Below are 25,000 nucleotides of genomic sequence, written 5' to 3'. Positions count from 1 at the left end.
CTTCTCTCTTAGGTGTAAAACAAACAAACAAAATACCCCAAACATTCTGAATGGCTGATCTGCTTTCCAAGGAGTTATTTCAGTGCAGTAGGTCATCAATGTATTGCACATATTATGGCCATGCCTTGGCATTTGTTTTGCGTTTGTAATCCAACACCCAGCTGCTTCAGCCACAAACTCCAGGCAGCTATTTAGTGGTTCAGCTAGTGTTGAGGAATGCATTGTGGTGGTGTTTACTTCGTTACGTGCAAGGCTTGTATGGAGTACAGTGAGGTTCAATTAAAAAAGAAAACGAAGAAAAACCAAACCCAAAGCCAAAAGCTGAAAACCCAGGCTTAAAAAATGAAAGCTTAAGGTAGATATTAACCCAAGTCAGGGCAGAGGGTCACAACAGAGAAAATTTGGGTTATATTCTGCGGTCATTGCAAGCATTCTTGATGATGAGAGCAGAGATTACTTGCAGTGTGATAGGGAACTGGACCAAGAAAAAAAAAAAAAGTATCCATCTACTCCTCTGCTGCAGCTGTTCTGTTGCTTTTCCATCTCTGACTGGGCAAAAAGCACTGAAAAACCCCACCCAGAGCAGTAAATGGGGCTTTCCTCTGGGTATACTCAGTTTTTTTCTGGTCCTGATCTAGGTTAATGTTTCAATTATAGACTTGGCGGATGGTTTCACCCAGCGTTTCCACATCCCCAAACTCTCGAGTTTTACTGAAGTGCTATGGGGTGAGTTGCCCTGTACCTTAATGTATATCTAGTGTGGTAGTGAAAGTCCGTGAAGTCAAAGCGAATTGAATTCATTATGTTCAGCTGGATAATTAGGATGCTGCTAGCTGGTTGCGTAAAGGATGGCAGTAAGCAAAGCTTTCGATCAGCTGAGAAGGATTTTGTGCATATTCCTGCTGAGGCTCTCTAAGTCTCCTGGGGGTGAGGAGCAGTGGTGGCTCCTAAGAGGATATAAGGTACTGAAATCTTGCTGCTCCGGGAGAACAGGGAGAGGGCAGAGCTCTTCCTTCTCCTTAGCAGGTGGAGATTGTCATGACAGTGACTTCTTGGTCGCAGAATAGCTTCTCATGACAGGCGAACATGTTGTCTCTGAAATGAGGAGTGATTAATGGGGGGGCTATTCCTGTCCCCATGCTGCAACAGCTGGCGTTGGAGGGGAGGGATCTGAGGATACAGAAAAATTCAGGGAGCTCAGCCCTTGTCCCTGACCATCACTCTTGTGGATGAATTTGGTGGGGTCAGAGTGAGGGTGGTTACCTGGACTCCCAGTTTGGGCTGACCACAGCAGGGGACACACACTGAGTGTTGAAAAAACAAAAGCGGGAGGGGGGAGAAATGTGCTTTTCTGAACTGGAAATTCAGCATGTGTGTGTGGAGTCTCTTGGAAGAGCCACTGCACTGCAGTGGTACCTGCAAATGTTCTGGCGAACAGGGTGTGATGCTCAGTTGTAGGGCTTTGCTGGTCCCAAGTCTAAGTACCTGGCCCGGTCACTTTATGGTTTTGCTGGAAGAAAGAGCGATAACCTTTTTGTGCTTTATAAAGCGTGGGCCTGCTGAACTCAGAAGTCTTTAGAAAATAATGTATGGCCTGAAAAGAATAGAGGCGGGATTAGGGTATAAATCTCAAGGTAGCTTGGCTGTGTGACCTGGGCAGCCTGCACAGCGAGGTCTTTTGGTTTTGGTTTGGGTTTTTTTTAATATTAGGCTAGAGAGCAGTCATTCTAGTTTTAGGCTTGGATTTTGGGGGGGTGTGTGTGTTCAGTTTATCCATGTGTCATTGTGCTTTCTAAAGGTGATATCATCCTTTTTAGCTTCTCACTGTTCTTTTGTGAAAGAAATAAGTGACGTTACCTGTAATGGTACGGGAATACATTCAGACAGGCGGCCAGGAGGTCTCGAGTGCTGGATGGACACAGTTATCCAACAGAGCAGGTTTAAAATCCATTTGGGTTTATCTGAGCAAAAAGTCCCTTGGCATATGTAGCTATATCTGACTTGGCATTTATTTTTTGGGTTCAGAGATTTGCTTTAAAGCTCACGTATCACTGACATGTTTTTGGGGGATGCCTTTATATGCAGCAAGCAAACTATGCCGGGCTCTAGGAGGGGTTTAATGAGTAAAGGTTGGAGCACTGACCTTTTCCACGTGTATTGTTTTGGCTTGGATCCCACTTAGAGCCTGGTGTCTGACTGCCCTGCGTTTGTGGCTGGAGTCAGGGCTTTATCAGCCTAACTCAGCATTGCTTATCAAATCCCAGGACAGGAGTTCAGTTTCAGTGCCAAAAGGAGAAACTGGTTTTTTGTTTTTTTGGTTTTTTTTTTTCCCCTCTTCCTCCCAGAGGAATGAAATTTGAGGGAACTGAGAGAGGCTGCGGTTGTCTTCTGGTCCCCTGCCCAGGGCACTGCACTGATGGAGGCTGGGGAGCAAGGTGGTACTGCTCCCCACAGGTCTCCTAAAATGAGTACAGAGGCAGTGTCCTTCAGAAACAGATCTTTGCATCATGCTCCTGTGTTGAAAAAAGTGGCGGTGGGAAAGAAATCTAAGCCTGTTTGTAACAAAGCAAATAAGAACAACCAGTATTTTATTGAGAAGGGACTGAGACATCCCTTAATTCCAATAAGCTCTTTGTCCTTTACAGCAGCAGTAAGGAAGGGTCTTCCTGCCTCAAAGCTGGTGCTTCCAGAAGGGTTTCCTCCGTGTACAACAGCAGTCTTTAGATCCAGAGAGGTGTTGGATCCTGCAAACGTCTTCAGCTGCAAAATGGTTATTATCCAGCTATTTTTATAGCAGAGGGCATGTAAAAGTGGCTGTGTGGATTTGATTTGCCTGTTTTCCCTGTCAGCGTAGGTTAGGTATCTTGTCATACTCTGCAGTGGCTTTCATTAAAGTGGTTTCCAAGCAATAGCACTTCAGTGGTTTTGTTTTCTTTCTTTCTCTCCCTACTTTTCTGTCGGCACACTTCAGGTTTGAGAAGAGTTGAAGGAAGACGGGCATGTTTTTGGTGCTTTCTCACCTAGCCTGCAAATCTTTCCCTGCAACCTGGGACCAACTCCTACCTGCGCCCCATTTTTCCAGACTCCCAAACCTTTGCAGTACCAGGCTTAAAAAAATCCTAGCTGATGCTGTCTTATATGTTATGGGACACTCTAAAAATAGTGTGCTGCCCTTTTTAACAGAAGCATGTATTATTAAAGAAAGAATGAACAGGCGAGGGAACCAGAATAAAATCCCCCTTCTTCTCACTGAAGACAAGCTTTAAAAACCTCTAAGCCAAAATATTTGACCCTCTTGAAAACAGGAGCAACTCCTTGGGAACTGCAATGTAAACTTTTTTAATTTCTCAACTTGTGGCAAGTTGGTTGTTTGCTTTTGCAAATTTAGGTCCCAGGTGATGGGAGTGTTTGGTTTTTTTTTTTTTCTCTCCAAGAGGAGCAGCAGCAGGGATGGACCTGGAATCAGCGTTTTCCTAACCACTCTGTGCCCTTGCTTTTCAGCCACGCACTTGTAGGTGGTTTATATATAGTGATAATGGGGCTGATTGTATTTACCTTGCCTGGGATGTAGCAGTATAAAATACTCCTAAATTGGGCTGGTAGCATCTGACACTGCACAGTCATTCACGTGGGTACGGTGGTGTGTAAAACGATACCGTGCTGCTGCAGTAGCATCTTATATTCGCTGCTGGCGCAAACGAAGCCAACAGGATGCCCTCTGTCTTTTCTCATCTGAATGACCGGTTGGGACAGATTATTGCAGGGTGTTTATAAGCAGCAGGCTCTTCTCTTTGGCTCAGTTTTCTGTGTGTTGCTGGTTGAATAACAGTGTGTATAATAAGCAATTAATGTCTATACATTTAATTTTAAAGGACACAGTAAATAACAGGTTTTACTTCCCTCCCTCCCCCAACTGTTGCATTGAATTTCATTCCCTTTAATTATACTAACAAATGTGGAAAAAATTATAAATATTTATAGTGGATTGGGTGGCTTTATTCCATAAGTGAGTGAATGTCCCAAGGTTGATTATAATCTCCCATTCAATCACAAAGCAAAAGTATCTATTATACAACTTCAAGAATGAAACTCCAAACTTCTGCCAAAGGCAGAATGAAGCACCATCGGGTGTCAGGAATGTTGTCGGTATGAACCATGGTGTGACTGGCCAATACGTTTTTGTTATCCCTGTTTCTGAGTGGCTAAAAAGTGAATTATATGGCTGTAATTCTGGTGTGACAGTGCATTTTAGGTGCTGCCAATAACTAATTTTTGGAAAACAAATGTCAAGCATTGTGCTTTGACATTGACTTTGATTCAGCGTGTCTTTTAGAGTTCTAATTTGTTAAAGGCTATTTAGCCAGGCATATAAAATGAAGGCTACATAAGTATTTTTCCCACTTTTTTTTTTTTTAATTCCGTGTAAAAGCTCTCCTCTCAATATTGCATTTATTTCCCAAGTTTCTCTCTGGTAATCTGAATTTGTTCCCACATCCTTTCCGTGCGTGCTGGTCACAGGAGCAGCCATCCTCCTGGCAGACCAGGGTGTTACTGGAAATGCTGTATATCCGTTCACCTTCAAGAGTATTAGCAGCATAGCTCTTCATATGTCCTCAATTATTTTTTTTACTTAGTGTCCTGCCTTTTTTTTCCTCACTTGAAGTGCTGTGCCATTAGAGATGGGTCTTCTCTTGCTGCAACAGGAATATATAGTTTCAAGTGGAGTTGTGGAAGGGTTGAGCGTTGATCGCTTGGTGGAAAACAAGAGCTAAAAGTTGGATATTGTTTAAAGCTGGTTAGTTGCATCAGCATATGCCTGCTTTTGCTTTATGACTGTATGGTTGAGAAGAAGGGAGAAAAATATCTCAGCTTTCACCACTGAGCATTTGATTGTTGCTTTAGTGCTCTGAGCAGCTCTCGGTGGACTAATTCCTCAGTCAGTGTGCTTCATCTCTGCTAAACTGCTGGGACTGCTTCGGTGGGCTCAGGCTGTGTGTCTGCACCAAGCTGCTCCAAAGAAGACCTGCCTGAACTTTTTACAAATGAGGGGAAATTTTTTTATGTATAGATAAAAATATATATAAAAAAGCATTGCAGCTATAACTACTGAGTAATGATCTGTTTGATTAAAATGATTTTATTTTAAAGAAAATAAAGAGAAGACTTGCAAACTTTCTTTCAGTTATTTATTAGCTGTCCTTCTTTGTGTCATCCAACTGCTGTAAACCAGCCAGGTAGACTTTTAATGGTGCGGATTGTATTTTATAAAGAGTCCAGCATAGTAAAGTATTAACTGGAGACCATAATAGAATCATAGAATCCCTGAGGTTGGAAAAGACCTTTAAGATCATCAAGTGCAACTGTTAACCTACCCTTGCCAAGACCCACCGCTAAAACATGTCCCAGAGCACCACATCTACACATCTTTTAAATACCTCCAGGTATGGTGACTCCCCCACCTCTCTGGGCAGCCTGTGCCAATGCCTGACCACTCTCTCAGTAAAGAAATTCTTCCTAATATCCAATGTAAACCTCCCCTGATGCAGCTTGAAGCCATTTCCTCTTGTTCTATGGATAGTAACTTGGGAGAAGAGACCAACCCCCACCTTGCTACAACCTCCTTTCAGGTAACTGTAGAGAGTGATGAGGTCTCCCCTCAGCCTCCTCTTCTCCATGTTAAACACCCCCAGCTCCCTCAGCCGCTCCTCATAAGACCTGCTCTCCAGACCCTTCACCGGCTTTGTTGCCCTTCTCTGGACATGCTCCAGCACCTCAAGGTCCTTCTTGTAGTGAGGGGCCCAAACCTGAGCCCAGCATTCGAGGTGGGGCCTCACCAGTGCCAAGCACAGGGGCCCCATCCCTGCTCTGCTCCTGCTGGCCACACTATTGCTGACACAAGCCCAGGTGCTGGTGGCCTCCTTGGGCACCTGGGCACTGCTGGCTCATGCCCAGCTGGCTGTCAGCCAGCACCCCCAGGGCCTTCTCTGCCAGGTGCTTTCCAGCCACTCCTCCCCAGGCCTGGAGCGTTGCATGGGGTTGTTGTGACCCAAGGGCAGGACCCGGCACTTGGCCTTGTTAAACCTCATACAGTTGGCCTCAGCCCATCGATCCAGCCTGTCCAGGTCCCTCTGCAGAGCCTTCCTGCCCTCAAGCAGATATCCCACCTGATTTGGTGTCCTTTGCAAACTTGCAAAGGGCACACTTGATCCCCTCATCCAGATCATTGATAAAGATATTAAACAAAACTAGCCCCAATACTGAGCTGTGGGAACCCTGCTCATGACCGGCCGCCAACTGGATTCAGCTCCATTCACTACAACATAATAGAGACAGTGATCATTATCGTCAATAAAAACTGGCAAATTTGCTGGAAGTGTCTTGTGATTTTATAACTTTAGCTGTCTATCTTACATTATGCCTAAATAAATGGGTCTCTCGAATTAGAAATTTAAGGCTTAAATTAGACCAATATTCCCACAGATATCATTATTTTTGTTTTGCCTTTGAAGAGCTGAAATACAATCACTTCAGTTTATCACTCATACCCCTCCCTTGTAATTGTTGAAGAGGACTGAAGTGACAGTATTTGAAATGTGGTCAGATGAAATGTTGGTTATGTAACTTTTCAATAGGCGCTTTCAACTGCAAATAGCAGGTTTGAGCTGAGGCTTGAGTAGAAGATGTGTCAGACATAGATTCCATACTTTCTGTTGTGGTTTTTTTTTCTTTAATTTTTGAAGTAAGTTGCAGTGATGGGCAAATGCTATATACTCTCCCATGTCTAAGCTGCTGGCATTTGCTCCTTTGGCGTCTCTTCTCCATCTACCAACCCTCTTGCCATTCCCACTGCATCACTTCTGTGGACATCCCCCAGCCTTTCCTTTCAACGTTTCCTCCATCCCCAGTATCGCACAATCTTTTTTAAGCTCCTTTTCCTCATCTTTAAAGATTCTTCACAGCTCCCTCTCCGGTTGCTTAGGTGATGTGGTGCTTTGCCGCGTCACTCGGACGATGCCAGCCTTAATCATCCGTTTGTCTGGCTCTCCTGCGGGCGTCCTCGGCTGCTCTTTCATGTGCTCCTTAAATGGGTCCATGAAGACACTTCTTTTTCCTCTAAATTGTTCTTTAAGACTCCAGGGATCCTACAGAGAGTTGGTATTCACACATGCTAGGAGAAAGGCCCTTTTGATTTGCTCAGAGAGATAATTCAGTGAATCCTGGAGATACAGTTCCGTAGGAGGCTGAGGGTTTTAGCTTTCCAAACCCCACGAATTTTAGGTGGTGCCTGTGTAAAATCACATTATCCGTGGGTCTTGTTGTGGATTTCTGTTCTTATCTCTATTGCTCTCCCTTTCCTTTGTTTCTTCTCAAATTAAATTGCAAATGATGGGATGGCAGAGAGGGAGGCAGGGCGGGAACCTTTCCTTATGTGCTTGAATGGTTCCTGCCACAGCGAGAGCGTGGTTCTGTTTCGTACCTTTTGATACTACTTTAATGTAGACCTTTTTGCTGAATGACATGTATAATTCCCCAACAGCACTATCCACATTCCTGGGGCTAGCCTGTGTTCCCTGTGTGGGCAGGCAACTTTCACATGTCTTTTATATAGACCACAGTGACCGTGAGATACTCAACAACCCATTTCATTTTCTTCTGACCCCTTCCCAAAGTTGGAGTAAATTACTTATGTGGTGTGGTTGCTGGTAAGACTCCTGGTAGTCCAGCTCCATAAGTTAAGCGGAATTGGTTGTGAAGTGCTTCCCCTGTATTTTAACCTCAAGTCATGCCATGCTGGGTCTCAATGGCCATGCGGTGGGAACGAGGACTTGTGCTCACCACGCCGGCAAGACTCGACGCGCTCTGCTGCGGCCATTTGCCGTGTAGCTTTTGTCGTGCGTAATAAAAGTCATATTTATGGATTGGTAGCGGGCACTGTCCCATTCCTGAATAGCACTGATTTGTACTTCAAGACCGGGAGGCACCCAGGAGTGCGCCGAGGGTGAGAGTGGTTGAAGCTAACTGGGAGCCAAGTGCAAGAAGGAGGGGGAGAAAGCAAGGTCCCAATTTTTCTAAAGGAAAGCATGGCTGAACACCTGCTGTTCCCCAACAGAATAATATGAATTTGCATCAAAAAGGGGTCCCAATCAGTTGTGCTGGCTGCTTTTGAGGAGAGCAGTTGTGTCTGGAGGCATTCTGTTGGGGGAGATGTCTTCCAGTGAAAGCATTTTCCACACAACGGCAGTGGGGCCCACCCCGCGGCTGGCATTTAGAGAGGGGTGGAAATGCTATTTAAATTTCAAATGGACTCAAGTTTTCACAGTTGCCATGTCAATAGATCAAGTTCCTTGAAATACATTTTAAGCGGAGTTTACACAGAGCCGCAGGAGCCCGCATTGACTCCAAGGCCTGCCTTTATTGTGCCTCCAGCAGCGGTAAGTCAATATGGCATATTGAAAGCAGCTCTGCTCCGCCGCTGAGTGAAAGTTAGCAAATTTCCCCAGTCTCCTTCCAGCTCCTTTCTTGGGTAACAGCATGTTTAACTAACTGAAATGGTCTTTTTTTCTTCTTCTTTCTTCTTTTTGACTTGTTTTGGGAAGGGGGTTAATTAGATCAGGCGATCAAAGTCATCACACCTTCCAAAATGCCTGTCCAGGCAAGGCTGAAAAACCGGTGTGATACAAGGGAAGGTAACAGGAAAACAAGTGGGATGGGGCGGTGCTGATAAGGGCCGGCAGTTGCTCAGTACAGAACAATAGAAAATAAAACTCGGAAAACAAGACAGGCCAGAAGAGTGGTTGTATTTCATTGTGGGAGCTGATAAACGTTGCAAACCGTAACTCCGGCGGTTCCAGGAACAACATCCTCTGTGAGTGACCTGATCTGACCCTCCCTCCAACTGTTACCCTTGCCTAATTGTGGTTCTCATTCATTTATCATCCCTCCCTACCCAAAATATCTCCAAACCCCATAAGTCTAGGGCTTGCAGCAGGTGTGGTTTGTGGGCAGAGGCTGCTGGAGATGGGGTTGTCTTCAAATAGAGGTGGTGTGGGAGCTCTCAGCGTGGTTAGAGGTGACTGCTCTTGGGAAAGGCTCCAGATCTTGCCATTAACTTCCACAATTGAGCCATCAGGTTACAAATGTATCTGACAGAAATGTCATGGGTTAAAACTGCTTGTGATTTCTCCCCGTGCTTTTTTTTTTTCCCTGGGGGAATGGTGCGTGGAACAACACGTTGTGCTTCTGCATGCTGTCGTTCGTGGCTGACGCTGTAATCAAATGTCTCTGGTCTTCTGGCATGCGTCCGCATTTTGTGTGTGGGTGCATGCAGTGAGTTTGCAGTGCTGGAAACTGTCTTTGATTTCTACAAGACATGTTTGAAATGCTTCTGGAGATGTCGTGTGCACTTCCTTCTCCATCATCCACTCGCGTGTGAAAAATAGTCATTTCTCCTTGGTGTGACTACCATACAGGTTGTCCCTATCAAAGATGCTCGTTAACTATTTCTTGCTGGGCTTTCCCAATGGCTATGTGAATCTGAACGTCCCCATCCATGGTGAGTGGATGCCAGCAGGTACTTCTCCGATTTTGAGTTTGACCCGCTTAGGTATTCTAAGACGTGGCACGTTGCTAGCTCTCTGCAGTCCTCTTTGCGCTGGTGTAGCGTGTGAGGAAGCTGGAGCAGGACGTGCGCTGGAGCCTAGACTTTGAATTTTAAATGCTCTGGTATGAGTTGTTTTGTTTCTGTTTGGATTGCGCCTACCACTTTTATACCCGAGTGTTACCCTGCCAGGATAAATCACTCTTGAGGTGACCACGCATTTCCTGAGACAGGCTGTTAACTTAAGCAAGCAAACAAATGACCTGGCAAATCGCCGTGGGATGTTGGGCACTGATGATGGAGCCTTTGATTCTACAACCCAGTGAACGTTCCTTTTCCAGGGCTCTGGTAAAGCTCTGTGATTGTGGTACCCAAAAAAGGATGGCTAGATTTACATTCTGTCAGAAATAGAGGGTGGCATGGGAGAAACATGTCCTTTGATTTCTAAATGGGGGAAAAAAGGAAAATATTTAGGAAGGAAAAACACTTCTGTGACTAATTATTTTTGGTTTCTTTATAAAAAAAGATCAAGACTGTTAGAGTGCTTCTTCCCCTCCAAAACATCTACAAGTGATCAGGCTACCAAACAGACTAATTAGATGTCAAATAGACTTCAGTTCTTAAATTGGTTTAGTTACACAATGCAAAACATCACATTGGGAAGCAGATGGCGTGTCATTTTTAATATGTCTTGTAACTTGCCTGAAACCACTTCAAAGTTTCCTTAAGGAAAATGTTGCTACTACTGACCGAAAGGGATGCCACTGAGCATCTCGGTGTTACAGCAAGATGTTGGGCCAGTGCCTTGCAAGTATGGTCAGTGCCTTCAGAGGCTTGGAAGGAGAGGTGTCTTTTTAAAGGGGTTTATTTTCAGTGGATAAAGAGCTGGTGCTCTCTTAGAAAACTGGTACCCTTTGAGGTTGGGCAAATCAGACACCAAAAAGAAAAATCAAGGCTGTAATATAATCAGTTCTGAAAAATCTTTCTCTATGCCAAGACTGTGTAGCTCGATTGGCAAGCCTTTCGGACTGTGCCTTCCTTTGAAATGCCAGCGTTGCTCTGGAATCTAAAAGATATGTTGAATAGGAATATGGAGGACCAGAAACCCCGCCACAGCGGGGGGAACCCCTAGCCTCATTTGCGAAACCATGAAAATGGCTCAATATCTTGTAACTCGAGTCATTACAGCATTAACATGAACAGAATTAAGTGCTGTCAGGCTGTTGCATCGCAACCTTAGTTACTGAAAGAGTAGGAAATGAGTGTTTGGGTGATAAACAGGTTTAGGATTGTGGTGGAAATTAAGTAATACCAAAGTGGAGGGAGTGCTGTGCTTGAGTGATGGAAACTGGGAGGTAACCTCAGTTGTGTTTTGAATCTATACCCAAATATGCTTCAGTGGCTTTGGAGGATGTATCTGTTGCGTAGGTGGAAAAGTCCATGAGATGCTGACAGTAGCAATGAAAACAAAGTCAGAAGCAGGTGAAGAGTTTGGGTTTTTTTGATAGGGTCTAGTATATCTAAAAGGTCAGTTTAAGTATCCTCAGATGATTTAATGCTTGAAGAAACACGTCTGCCCATTATAGGTTTCATTAAATATTTTTAGAAGAGTATCAGTTTGGGTTGGGTGAAAATCAGAAAATAAATCAATATAGGCAAAATAAGGCAGAGGGTTTAATTTCTCTCTAATATTCTTCATTCATACACAGCATTAGTTTTGTTACTTAAAATTCATATTTCTAAAGGAAAGCGATAAATGAAAAGGATCAGTTCCAAATTAATATTTTAAACTGTTGTGCAGACTTTCTAAATATCTTCTTCTTTTATCACAAAATAACCTGAAATAGTGGAGTATCCTCCCTCCTTTCCATCCCTCCCTTCCCGATCTCATAAGCGTCAGGAGGGGCAGGGTAAGCTTTGCCATGGGGCATCCTCTTGTCAAAGATGCTTAATTGCTTCCGAGTCTACTAATCTAATATATGAACAAATACTGAAGCAATTAATTGTGTTGATTTAAAACCCATTTCCCCTCTTTTCTTTTTGCTTCCTCGTCTCCAAATCTTTTCCCGTATTCACCCTGTCGGTGACAGACCGTCGGTTGTGAAACTGGGTAACGTATTGGCCTTTTTGGGTCGGGAGGGTGGGGCTTGCAGGGTGAGTGCTGTTTTAGCAAGGAAGGAGGAGGCGGAGGAGTTGCTTTGGATGCGCTGGCGGCAGGGGATGCTTTCTGCTGGGATGAGGTGTGATCCAAACCGCTGTTGGGTGTGGGACCTTTGGTCATCCCCACGGGGTAAAAAGGAAAACCAAGCTGCATTACACCTTCCCTTGGCAGGGAAGAGGGGAGCTGGCCCTTTTGAGTTGTTTTCGCACCCTTTAGTCCCCCTGCTGGTAACAGAGTCTATAATTAACCTCATTAATATGATATGCAGGATCTCAATCAATCTCTGGGCGATTGCTCCCAAGGATATCTTGCTAAAGGCCTATATGAAAAGTGCGTTTGGCACCAGAACGTGCCGAAGATCTTTGTCCGTGGCGCTAATTGCTTGTGTCATCCTTCTCCCCGCTGCCAGGTACACACGGTTCTAGAGATTTTCCTGAAAGGCAAAGAGTTTCCTTGGAAAGAAAACAACCCTGCCTGTATTTTTGATCATTTTATATGGGAGCGGTTGTTTTTTGATGCTGCTTGGGGGAAATTGAGGAGGTGGAGGCAGTTTGGAGGGGGACTGTGAACTCGGTGGAGAGCTGCGTGGTTCTGAAAGGTGCTTCTCACCTTTGGGTGCTTCAGAAAAATCTGTTTCTAAAAGAAAAATACCCGAAACCGAAGATGTAAAGCAAAAGAAGCAAGGAGGGGGATCACCTGCCCTGATTTGTTTCCTTGCTTCCCCAACATGGGAGTGCATGACAGTGTGGAGCTGCATCAAGGTCATGAAGTTTGCAGAATAGTGACCGGGTGGAGGAGAAAGAAAAAGCAAACACAGAAAGACTGGGATTAGTTTGGGATTTTGGGGGAAAATGGTTGTCCAGGGTGTTTCTGTGGTAGGCTGCTTTCTGTTGAGTACAATTCGAGTCAATTCATTTTATTCGGCTCTTGGCATGACTTTGTTTTTTGGTACCTGGTGGGTTTCATCCTCTTGCAGACCCTTCCACGCTTTTACTAAGGATTCACAGGTCTTGGAGGACACCTTTTAATAATATTGGCAATAGAGTTGCTTTTATTGGTTGCTTTCCTAGACCCTTCACAAGTAGTCCTGGGATCCTTAATGGTCTGTCCATCTCATTTAAACTCTTAATTCCTTAAATTATGGTAGTGCTTCAGCTGATGGACTGGGAGCTGTTCAACTCTTTTTTAAATTTTATTTTCCTAAAAGGAAGAGCAAGACGGGAAACTTTATTTTGTTGCAAAGGCATTATAGAAGCTTTCAGCATGACCACACTTTTTATCTCACAGTGGGAGGAAAGATGCTGGAGCATTTAAGAGAAATCGGGGGGGAGGGGAAGTGGGTTCTGGGGTGCCTTTGCTGGTGGGTGGTTGTGGGTGTTTGCTCACCTCCCTGGCAGCGCTGGGTTATTTGCTTCATGCGATCCTGGTGCGGGAAATGTGTTGGAGGAGGACGGGAGGAGCAGCTCTTTTGCCCATCTCGCACATCGAATCCTGCCTTGCTCGTTATTTTAATTACGAATGTTTTACTCATCCTTTTGTTTGCATGGGGGCTGGACTCCAGCAGGAGCCCCTCGACCATACACTCAAATGAATAAGAATGACCCAAGAAATCTGACCTACTGTTGTCTTTCATTCTCAAAGCTATTTTCAGGAACTGCTGTTTTTGTTTGTGCTACATCTTAAAAAAAAAACCCTTTTAGCAGGCTCAATCGGTGGGCTGCAGGAGGATGGGAAGGCCCTGTAACCATTTCCCCCATTTTATTTTCCATAAAGTGCAAGCATTTTAAGCAGAAAACCTGACAAGTCGTTTCCTATCATGCATTGTAATTATCTATTATAATAGGGAATAAAGGATTAATTAGTTTTCAAGCTGCAGATATGATTTAATTAGTTTTCAAGCTGTATCTGAAACACCTGTCTCGGCAAAATCAAAGTGCTTTCATTTAGGGGGGAAAAAGAGGGGAGAGGGAGAGAAGGAGAGGGCGAGGTCAGGGTTCGCTGATGTTTGCTGGCCCATGGGGTCGCTCCCTGGTTTTACACCCTCAGCATTTTCTCGTTATAACTGTCTGATTTATAAGTGTTTAATTGCACCGATGTGTGCACACGTGCTCCAGACATGCCACTGCCGGTTCACGCCACTACTCCGCAAAATTTGAGGAATTTTGAGTGTCCTTTCTAAGATGCATGTGCTGAGCCCAGGGAGGTCACGGAAGAGAGGAAAGGACCAAAAGCCACTGTTTTTTGTGAAAATCTCAGCTCCAGTCACTTTCCTCAGGGAGGGCAAAGTGGTGGCCGTGAAACTCTCCTCTGGCCATCGATTTAGGGACAGTTCAGTGCTGAGTGGTCAATTTAGGCCAAATGATGTTTTTGCTGTATGTGAGCAGTAGCTGAAGTCTCCCGTCATGGGCAGCGGCATCTTCTCATTGGGATTTAATGTCATTTGGGAGGAAAACGGGTGCAAACCAGGAGGATTGAGGGGTGGATTTTACCGTGGCATCACCACTAGCACCCTGGGATGGTGTGGCAAAACGAACCCCCAGGCTGCGGCTTCGCCTGGGGGCCAGCTCTGCCTATGAGAGAAACTGCGTCCTCTCTACTATATTTTCTTTGCAAAATTAGAGTAATAATAACAACAACAATAACAACAGTAGTCTGCAGGAAACCAAGCTACTTCTTCCATATTGCAGGGTCATTCCCTGGGAAGAAGTGTCCAAAGGAATGACAGTTTTGCACCTTAAAGGTGGGAAAAATGGACCTTTCCTGAAAAACGTTTTTTTTTTTTTTTTAAATCTAAAGATTTTTCTTGGCACATATTTTTTTCCCTCCATCTCCCTTTCTCCCCACCACTTTTATTTCGAATTGTGCCTTACAAAGCAGTGCTACCTACCCAGCCAGACGCAGGGTGCAGCGTGCTTTCTTCCTGTAGTAGTAGTAAAGGTCACGCTTCCCTGCGGTGGCTTTTTTGGCTGGGTTATTTTTAACTCAGAACAGCCCATCTGCGCTTCCCCTCTCTCTTGCCATCGCGTTCGCACGCGACGGGGTCTGCGGGAACAGAACAACAAACCGATTGCACTTGAGTTTATTTTCTTGTTATTATTTTTTTTTTTTAATTTTTTTTTTTTTTTAACCGCTGGGGCTCTGCGGTTGGGTTGCGCCTGGTTGCTCGCCAGCAGCTATAAATAGCGTTGTGTACAAGCAAGAAGTGCCTGAATGAGGTTGAGCGGCAGGAAAGGAAAAGCCCCTTTTGGCTTCCAGCTGGCTGCCGGCCAAGCAGCGCATTGCTTCAGCAGATGAGTGTTTTGAGGTAGCGTGGGAAGGAGAGAGCAGTGAGTAAGATGGTCTTTCTCCGGTTAGAGGTGTGTGTGGATGTCTGTGTGTGTGTCTTTTGTTGGGATTTTATTTTATGAATGGCTGCCTGCGGGCAGGGCGGTGCTGCTGGCGGGGATGCTGCGGGCTGCAAGCGGCTTCCAACCGAGGTTTGATCCCTCGAGGTGTTAATGAGTGAGCCTCGGGATGGACGTAGCGGTGAGGATGCTCTGGAGGAACCCTGGCGAGGTGGTATCAGGTTAGGAATCAGGTAGGTTTTGGGGTTTGATCCCTCGAGGTGTAAATGAGCAAACCTTGGGATGGACAGAGCGGTGAGGATGGTCTTGGAGGATCCCTGGCGAGGTAGTGCTGGGCTGAGAATCAGGTAGGTTTGGGTTGTGATTTTGCCCCTGCTGCTGATGTGTTTAGTGTTGGTCAGGTTTCTTCTCCCTTTCTTCTGGTTTGGAAACGTGCCATCGTATTTGAACCGGGGTGTTGGATATGTGTATGGGTGTCCTATCTCCAGCGCTTCTCATGACAGGTCATGATCCTCATGGGTTTTGGACTTTTGAGCTCAGAAAATGGCAATGGTCCTTCTGCAACCTGAGGGTGGACCCCTGAAGGGCACCCATAACCCCAAATCCGCTTCCTTGCACCCAGGCTCTTCTTTCTTGGGGGGAGACGATGATTTCTTGCATTACTCTAGCACTGAGTGGGCCCCGGTGCAATTGGTGCTGTGCAAATAAACTAGGAGGAAACACTCAAAATCAACACCTGATACATATATATTTTTCCCTTCAATGCATAGGTAACTTAATTTTAATCATGGACTTTGCCTGAGAAGTTTTTGTCTCTACATATATTTTTTAAAAAAATGCCTTTAAGTGCTACATGTAGAAGCATGGATTAAATGGCATTGTTACTGTTGAATTAAATGAGTTTTTAGCAGAACACTTAGAGACACTTTTTCAATAAAACCTGAATTGGATGGGGAAAACCTGACTTTCCTCTGTCCAGTTATTTCAGCTCCACTGAAAAGCTTTCTAGGAAGAGCCGCAGCTCAGCCTGGAGAGCCTGCCAGGTTTGTGGGAAGGAAAGAGGATGAGGGGAGAGTTTGCTGTCTTTGGCTTTCAGTTTTAGAAAGAAAAACAATAAAAAAACCCACCAAGTTTCCTTTTTCAGTATAGTCTGAATTTGCTAAAATTGAGTCTGAAACTTGAGTATTTCAATGAGTTATGAGATACTAAAAACAGGGGCAAGAAGTAGAAACATTTAGGGAATTTATTCTCTCATCCTTCTCCCTATTATAAATTGTTTGCAAACTCAGTGAGAAACATTTATGCTAAAGAAAACACATTATATTCTTTAAGAGGTACAATAAGTGATTTACGTAACCAGGTCAGATTTCTTAAAACTTCAAAACCGATGAATTAGCTCTACAAGAAAGTAAGCAGGACTTTAGGGTTCGGCTGATATGCTGATGAAGGCAGCATTAGTTTTTAATAGTGATGTTAATGAGTTAATGATTGCTTATATGGCGGAACAATATATTCAGATATTTATGCTCATCTATGCTGTGTCGTGCTATGAATGAGCCGTTACTGTAACCCATCGCCGCCCAGAATAACCTCAGATCCTGCACAGCCTGCTTCAGAAAAACCATATGCTGTGGGGTTTGCTCTCGTCAACGTTTTGGGAACTTTCCCTTTTTTTGAAGCTTCCTGCTAATTATGTTGGTCGTCTGGCAATACAGATAATGCAGCATTAATTTAATAAATCAATCTCCCTCTTTTTGGTTTCATAGCTGTTCAAATGCTATAGCTGCATTATATTGCTGGATCTTTTTTTTTTTTTCCGTCTGTAATGGAAGAACCTCAAAATGCAGAAACGGCACTCTATTTATTTGAACTATTTAGAGGAAAATTAATTGGGCTATTTTTATGATTGGTCTTTTGTGTCACGGTCTTCTTTTTCACTATCTGATTTCTGTAGCTAGAGTAAAAAGACCAGAAAAAAATCTGCCTCATTTGAATTGCTGATATTTCTTTTATAGAGGTTTAGGTTGGGGTTTTGTAATTCCTGCTTTCAGAGCAGGAGATGGAGAGCTTGTGCAGGAGAACGCAAAAGAAGAAGTTTCTTTTGCGCTGTCGGTATATTGGGGCTGCTTTGATCTCCCATGATGAAATGTAAGATGCTGCAAAATGAAGGGTTGCTCAAGAGACTGAGGGGGCTTCCCCCCCACCCCCTTCAGTTCTTGAGGTGGCTGGATCAGAGAGGGACCATATGCCAACCGTATCCTGGGCTGCATCAAAAGAAGCGTGACCAGCAGGTCGAGGGAGGGGATTCTGCCCCGCTGCTCCGCTCTCCTGAGGCCCCACCTGCAGTGCTGTGCCCAGCTCTGGGGCCCACGGTAAAAGAAAGACATGGACCTGTTGGAGCAAGTCCAGAGGAGGCCACAAAGACGATCAGAGGGCTGGAGCACCTCTCCTATGGAGACAGGCGGAGAGAGTTGGGGTTGTTCAGCCCAGAGAAGAGAAGGCTCCTCCAAGGAGACCTTATGGCCACCTTCCAGTACCTGAGGGGGGCCTACAAGAAAGCTGGAGAGGGACTTTTTACAAGGGCGTGTAGTGATAGGACACGGAGCAATGTTGTTATATGGGAAGAGGATAGGTTTAGATTAGATATAAGGAAGCAATTCTTCACTGCGAGGGTGGTGAGACACTGAAACGGGTTGCCCAGAGAAGCTGTGGATGCCCCATCCCTGGAAGTGTTCAGGGCCAGGCTGGATGGGGCTTTGAGCAACCTGGTGTAATGAAAGGTGTCCCTGCCCATGGCAGGGGGGTTGGAACTAGATGATCTTTAAAGTCCCTTCCAACCCAGACCTTTCCATGACTGTATGATTCTATGAATCTGTGACCCTCCGGAGGGAGCAGGATGGGGTGGGGCGTGTAGGCTGGAAATGCTTTTAGGGGAATTTGAGCAATGAAGGTTGGCAGAGCCCTTTCTTAAACCCAAGCGCGAAGGTTGCAACCCCCAGTCCTGGTGGGGCACCTTCGCCTTTGAGGCTGCAGGATTGCTCCCAGGTGAAACTGAGACACAGAGGGCTGGCTTTTCAACGTTTCCAAACTAGGTAACTTGTTCTGCACAGTGGTGTTTGCTAGCCCAGGTCAGAGATCAAATGCTGGACTGAGCAGGGAGGTTGTAAGCGGGAGTTTGGGAAGTCTGTGAAGAAGTGAACTTGGGAGCACCACCTTCAATGCTAGGTTTGAATCCTCCTGAGCTGTGCTTTCTCCCTCTGGTGCAGGCATTGTGCGTGGATGTGGGAGGTTCCTAGTGGTGCTGCTCTGGCTACTCGAGCAAACCCAGATTTAGGGTAGGGGTTTGGTAGCTGGCAATTACTGACTGTCCAGCCATTACTTGCAATGACAAGAAAACAAGGTGGCTTGAAGCCCTGGAAGGTGGCACAGGGCTGATGTCTCTGCCTGCATTAAGGAGTGGGTGACTCCTCTAACCCAGCCCTTACCCAGCCAGGGAAGAGGCTCCCAGCCGTGCTCTCTGCACAGGCAACACTGGAGGAGAACTGGGAGCTGCCTGCGCCGTGCCCTGCCAGCGCAGCGGGAGGAGCGAGCCCGTGGTGGCTGGACCCCGCTGTAATTGCTGCTGCGGGTGTATGGCGTCCCGTCCGGACAGGTAAGTCACATCTCTGGTGATTTTCCTTCCTGTTGTGCCGTGATTTTAAGAAACCTGCTCTTGGGTGTTTCCCCCTGAAGGTTTGCTAAAATATGTATGTCTGTGGTCTGCCAGCCGGCAAAGTGATCTTTGCCGAGTGCTGGGACTGGGTCAGAGACCGTGGCCCCATAGTGAGCAGCTCTGGTTTGATACAATCCATTTAAAATGGTGAAAGTTTCCTCCTTTTTTTTTTTTTTTCTTCTTCCTTTGCGGATGTCATATAGATTATTTGAAGCAGATAATTATCACCAACTTGTGGTTCTGTCCCTTTCCTCCCCGCTCTGTGTATGAAGGTCTGTAAAGACTTGAGCTGAGGTACAAAGGGACTGGCTGCCTGTCCAGCTGCTCCCCGGCATCACCGCAATGCTGAGCCACATTGGAAGGTCACTGGAGGAGCCTTTTCTGACAGCAAGACCTTGCTATCCAGGGAACCGCTGTTATCCCTGCGATAAAATGCTGTTGATGGGTTTTTTTTTGGCGAATAGCCTTCTCCCCTTAGAGTCACAACTGCTGGAGGAGTTGAATTGTCCTGCATGGGGTGGATGCTTTGAGGAGACAGAGCCAAGCAAGGCACTTGGAGCGCTGCTACCCGGTCCCTGTGAACTCCCTCTCCTCAGTGGCCTTTGCTTGTTTGTGGCACCGTAGCTTGTTGATGGAGAAGCGTTGTCCTCTAATAAAAGAGAAATAGCAGATAAGGACGTGTTAATGATGGAAGATGCCGCATGAGAAACAAACACCAAAAGCGCTTTGGGGGCCATTGGCAGTGTTTCCCTTTTCGTGCGGACTTTGGTGCAGTTCATGGACAGCGTAAAGGCTGTTAGGAAGTTGAAGTTACTGTAGCTCTGAGGCTAAAATCTGCTTTGGCTAATTGTGCTACAATACCTCTCCATTTGACGCTGATTTTTTTAAACTGTATTAAGTGTATTTTCTAGTTAAAACATCTCCCAGAATGACACAGTATTTAGTACTCTAAGCACCTAATGCTCATAGCAAAGGGAGCCAGAAGACCTTCTGCTTGGGGTGATGCCATGTACCCGAGTTTCACTGCTCCAGAAGGGATTCACACCTCCCGGTGCAGCTGAGAAGGTCATGCATGCATCAATGGAAAGAGACCGATAGAAACCACACGGCTTGTTTGAACTGTGGACTAAAAAAAGCATGAGACTTCATGCTTTAACTGCTCTGCTCAGTCAGAAAAGAAGGGGGATAAGAAGATAAACTTGTTCCCCTTCAAAAAAAACGTATAGCCATATTGGTTATATAGCTGATATAGCCATAGTTGAGGGCCAACTCTGCTTCGTCCTGTTGATGAGAGGAAGGATGAAGGAGGCATCAGAGCTCTGGGCCTGTGGGAAATCCCAGGTTGATCCTCCGCTCTCTCGCCAGGCTTTCCCCTGTGGTCCTTGGTAAGTCACCTTGCCTCTCGGTGTCCCAACCCCCATCTGTAACCAGAGAAAATGCTGGGAGGCTGAAAATAACACGTCGGGGTTTGTAGGATACTCAACCTGTCAGGCGGTGGTTATGTATGCACGCAGTACGTGCATGCTGAAATTGCCTCCTGGTTATGCGTACAAGAAATTGCAGTTATGATAAAACCACAAGTGTATAAGGTACTCGTTTTCCTAGGTGGTCAGGTTGCATCAGTTTGGGTTGGGCTGAAGGCCCAACCAGGTCATGACAAGCGCGTTCAGTATGTGAAGAACAAGATGCATCATCCCCGACCAGCAAATCTCTTCTTTGTTGCTACTGTTATGTACTTCTTGTGTTTACTTATACATACATGCATTGAAATTATGGAGAGGGTTTTGCAGGGTTATTTCAGGAGCAAAACAGAATCACAGAATCCCAGCATGGTAGGGGTTGGAAGGGACCTCTGGAGATCATCTCGTCCAACTCCCTGCTGGAGCAGGCACACCCAGAGCAGGGGGCACAGGAACGCATCCAGGCGGGGTGTGAGTGTCTCCAGAGGAGGAGACTCCAGAGCCTCTCTGGGCAGCCTGTAGTCACTGGAGAGAGTGGGTTGCAAGCATTGCTAGATCATGTTTTCTTTCTCTGTTTGAAACTTTGGAGTATGAGATTGTAGAGAGTTGTGTTTTTGAGACATGCGAAGCAGTGTATTTGAGTGTGCAGTGTAATTAGACTTCTAATTAATTAAAGCCTTGATTTTAGATCCAAAATAGTCCTGGTGGTTGGGAAGAACACATATCGATGTGATGGCATTACACAGTGTCCCTAATGACTGCACTGAGAACTGCTGGTCCAGGGCACTCCAGCAGTGCTTCCATAGGGATCCCAATGAAATATGTAGGGCAGGGACACATGCTATTAGGAGAATGATGTAGGCACACTGCCATGGAGATACAGGTTAAATCACTGTGGCCTAATGCAGATTGGCACTAAACCTTGTCAAATTAGATGTTCAACCTTTCCTCTGTCAGAGGTTGCATTAACCAATGGTGTAATTAAGAAAAAAACAGTAATTTTGCTCCAGGAGAGAGTTGAGAGGGGTCCTGTACCTTGAGCTGCAAGAGCGAGTAACGCGAGTGTCTGTTGAATTCAAGTGTTCGTACTAACAGGTTTTTAGCAAAAATGAGTCAGTAGGGAGAATTAATTCTAGTGCCAAGTAGAAGTTCCTGCTGCAAAATATTGTGGCCTAAAGAAGTGGAGAAGATGGGGTTTGGTTACAAGGAAAGGTAAAAACGTTCCTTTTGTTATGGAGGTGTTGACAATAATTGGCTGTTCGGTGGTTGCTTTGATAGATACAGCTGTATCTATCAGACTGTGCCTTCTTATTATTTGTTTTTATAAACTATAACAAAAAAAACCCACTGATTTTAAGCAGTTGAGCCATTTAAACTAGAATTTGGTTTTGTTTGTTTCTTTGGCTCCACATCATTCGTTCACACCAGTAAAGTCTGCTGGTCTGGAGAGGGCAGGAGCTCCAGAGGAGCAATCGTGCAGATGTGGTGGCCCAGAACTTCACTGGATGTTATGTTCCTCCTGATGATATTTTTATGTTTTTGTGAAAGCTCCTGTCTGCTGTAGCTATTCGGTGTCATCTCGGCAAGCTCAGCAAAACTGAGCGCCGTGGTTGCATTGACTTTGCAATGCTGGAAGGAACCTGTTTGGTTTTTGTGTTGGGATGACCTTTTGAGTACCTGATCCTTTCTCTGCCTGGTGAGAAAACAGAGCTGTCCCATTGCAGCTGATACTTTCCATGGTGGAAATAGCACAAGCGAATGTGTGGGGATACAGAGACCACCCGTTTTCTTGGGCTGGAGGAGCAATGCAGGAGGAAAAAACTGATTTTCTTGGGCTGGAGAAGCAGTGTGAGGTGGGAAGAACCTTTTTTCTTGGGCTGGAGGAACAGCAGAGACTCTGGAGGTGGCATTCTGCTAGTGGGGGTTACAGTCAGTCGGACTGCAAGAAATCTTCAAGTGGAGTGAGACTCCCAGGGGCCACGCAGTTATTGATAATCAAGCCCAGGCTCCGTGAAGATGGTCTCAGCAGCTGTGCTGGTCCTTTCATCTTCCCAAGATGACCTGAGCACTGTCACGGCCGTTCAGGTATCACGAAAAATCCCCAGTTTAATGGCACAGTCCTCATGGCTGCAGCGTCAACCCGAGCTCTGCCAGGAACGGCCCCAGTGGGTGTTGTTTGACTTGACAGATTGAAGGTGCTCGTTCAATTAATGCTGCATCATGGTTCGCTTTCAGTAACGCGGGAGGTGTCAGCAGTTTTGTTTACGAGCCTCTGTGCTCTCTCGGTTTAAGTCATTCCTGACAAAAGGAAGTTTAAATGCTTGCATTGATTCCTGGCTCCGCACTGCAAAATATCCGCACGTGGCAAAGACGCGGAGATTTTTCAAAGCAGCCTAAAGGATTTAAAGGGCTTTCAACATCTCAGGCACTGAGCTCCCAGGCCTTGGACCACTGCTTTTAAGCATCCGTAAGTCACAAATAGATTTAGAAGATAAAATGCTGGAGGCTATTAGCTCTCCCAGCGCATACTTTAGTTGTTATTTCTTTTGAGGAGGAGCACACTTGCTAAATGTACCCTTTGTAATATTTAGAGATTGATATTCACAGATTTGGCCTTTCTAAAAAGCACGTTGGGTTTTGTAAAGAACACTATGGCTTAGAAGCAAGATTTCTGGAGACTTTCAGCTAAGTGTCCTCCCTGTCACTGAATAAACTACCCAGAAATATAGCCGGTAACAGTTTATTACGTGATACATGTAAGAAACTAAGATGCTTTTTAGTTTTCAAGTAAAAACTTGAAAATAGCAGAGGGAGGTTGTGTTTTGGGTTTGTGGTGCGTTTTTTTCTTTTCTTTTTTAGGAAACCCAAGTTTTTAAGAGAAGTAGTTAATTTTTTCCACTTCTTTACAGACTTAAGATGTTCTGTACTTGAATGCGTCCTTTGAAATTTTTTTGAAAAGGCTAATTCTGTGTTTGCTGAAGAAAATAAAATATAATATAATAAGATGTCCCAGCATTTGGGGAAAATTGTGGAAGAAAAAAAAAGAATTTCAATTTGAAACTGTATTACATGTCAGATATTTTGGAGTTAATTGGCTTTTGTATCTTGTTCGTTTGCATTGGATCTACCAAAATAGCCTAGATGATAGCTCTGCTCCATCTGGTTATTATCTTGCTTCTGTAATATCCTTGTGCCACGCTGTTGTGGCCGGCCACGGCTGAGAAAAAGCTTGCCTGGAGATTCCTGAAGATCTGCTCTGTTATACGTTACCAACTTGTCAGGGACTCACTTGACAAATTGAAAATTAGCCAAATGCTTTTCCAAGCCAAAAGTAGCCCGAGATGATGTCTATGCATCATACCAAAGAGCTCCTTTTAGTTCCGTAAGGTGACTGACTCCAAATACGCCTCAGATTATTAATAGTGCCCTAATAAACCTGGAGAGTGATCCTATAAATTTCTACATGTTCGGGGGTCAAGCAGTGAAGTCAATATTAATTAATAGTCAAATGCAGTGTTTTATTTCATGTAATCAGCCTCCTGACAGTCTGAGTAGTCTTGGAGGTTAGTTACGCTCGAAGAGTGGGAGCGATGCCAGAGCATCCCGTGCTCCCTTGTTATAAAACAGCAGATAACCTCGAGCGGTTGGGTGTAATAGCTGCAGTTTCAATCCATCGCCTGAAATGCTCCGTGCCCTTTCATAAGGGGCAGTAGGAGCGACGTTCTGGTGGACCTCGCGGTGGTTTCCCCATGCCCTCTCCACCAGCGCTCAGCGCAGAAGCATTGCAAAGCACCAGAAGTTGGCTTTATCATGAGGGCAGGAGAAGGGGGCAAAGACCCGGGTGTTGGGGTGGCCTAGGGTGGTTGGTAGCTTCAGTGGCTTCGTGGCGGCAGCTCCAAGGCAGGAGGCTGCAGGGAGAAAGGAAGGACGCGCGGAAAAGCTCCGCAGTCATAGCATAGGTGGGAAAGGAGAGGGGCTCCAGAGGGAGGGAAGAGAATGCCCCTGAGGATGGCCCTGATGTCAGTTCTAGTATAAACTAAATTACTTCAGAATTGTTTAACGTGCACTACTGGGAATATTTAAAGGATTAAAATTCTTTTCTGGGGGGATTTGTGTTTGTGTACCTGGACTGTCACATTACTGTGCTCAAAAGCAAATCCATTTATTTGAAGGAGTGATTTATAGATTATTCTGCCTTTCAGTAGCTGATCTGCAGCTCCTGGAAAGTCCTCATGAGCTCTTCTCCTATGCCTGGCTGGCAGTTGGCATCTCACTGAGATTTGGCCGTGCTTTAGAGACGCCCTTGGTGGACAAGGGTAGGCGATACCTCAAACTCGTTGCAGGACATTTGATAATAGAGAGCCCATCTTGTCCAGAAGTTCTGCCTTCACTTGTTTTCACGCTAGCTTGAAACTGTAACGTGCCCCAAGCGCCACCCTTCACCCCAAAAAAAGGGCTGAGGGGGAAGAAAGGAAAAAACAAGAAGAATATTTTCCAGGCAGATGCACAGATTCCTCTTAGCCAAGGGTGTTTGACAGTGCCAAGATGGATGCTTCATCCAGGTATTTGTATTTTCTCCACATTATTAGAATGAATTAGGATACCTTTTGGCTACCCTCTCTTCTCCCAGTGGCAGGCTTCTCATAAGTTATTTATGTGGGATATGTCACCCTATTAATTATATTCCTATATAACCTTATGGGGCTGATGCAAAATGCTCCCCAG

At 45.3% G+C, this 25,000-nt stretch overlaps 1 protein-coding gene across 1 annotated transcript in view; it reads left to right on the top strand.

The window, feature by feature from the left end:
* ACVR2B (activin A receptor type 2B) overlaps positions 1-25,000 on the top strand; it is a 97,557-nt gene that overhangs the window by 23,478 nt on the left and 49,079 nt on the right. The gene's annotated exons all lie outside the window — the stretch shown is intronic.

Source organism: Phalacrocorax aristotelis, chromosome 2 (assembly GCF_949628215.1).
Source record: "Phalacrocorax aristotelis chromosome 2, bGulAri2.1, whole genome shotgun sequence".
Lineage (NCBI taxonomy): Eukaryota > Metazoa > Chordata > Aves > Suliformes > Phalacrocoracidae > Phalacrocorax > Phalacrocorax aristotelis.
The sequence above is the reverse complement of the archived record's forward strand: the minus strand, read 5'-3'. Positions and strand labels throughout refer to the sequence as shown.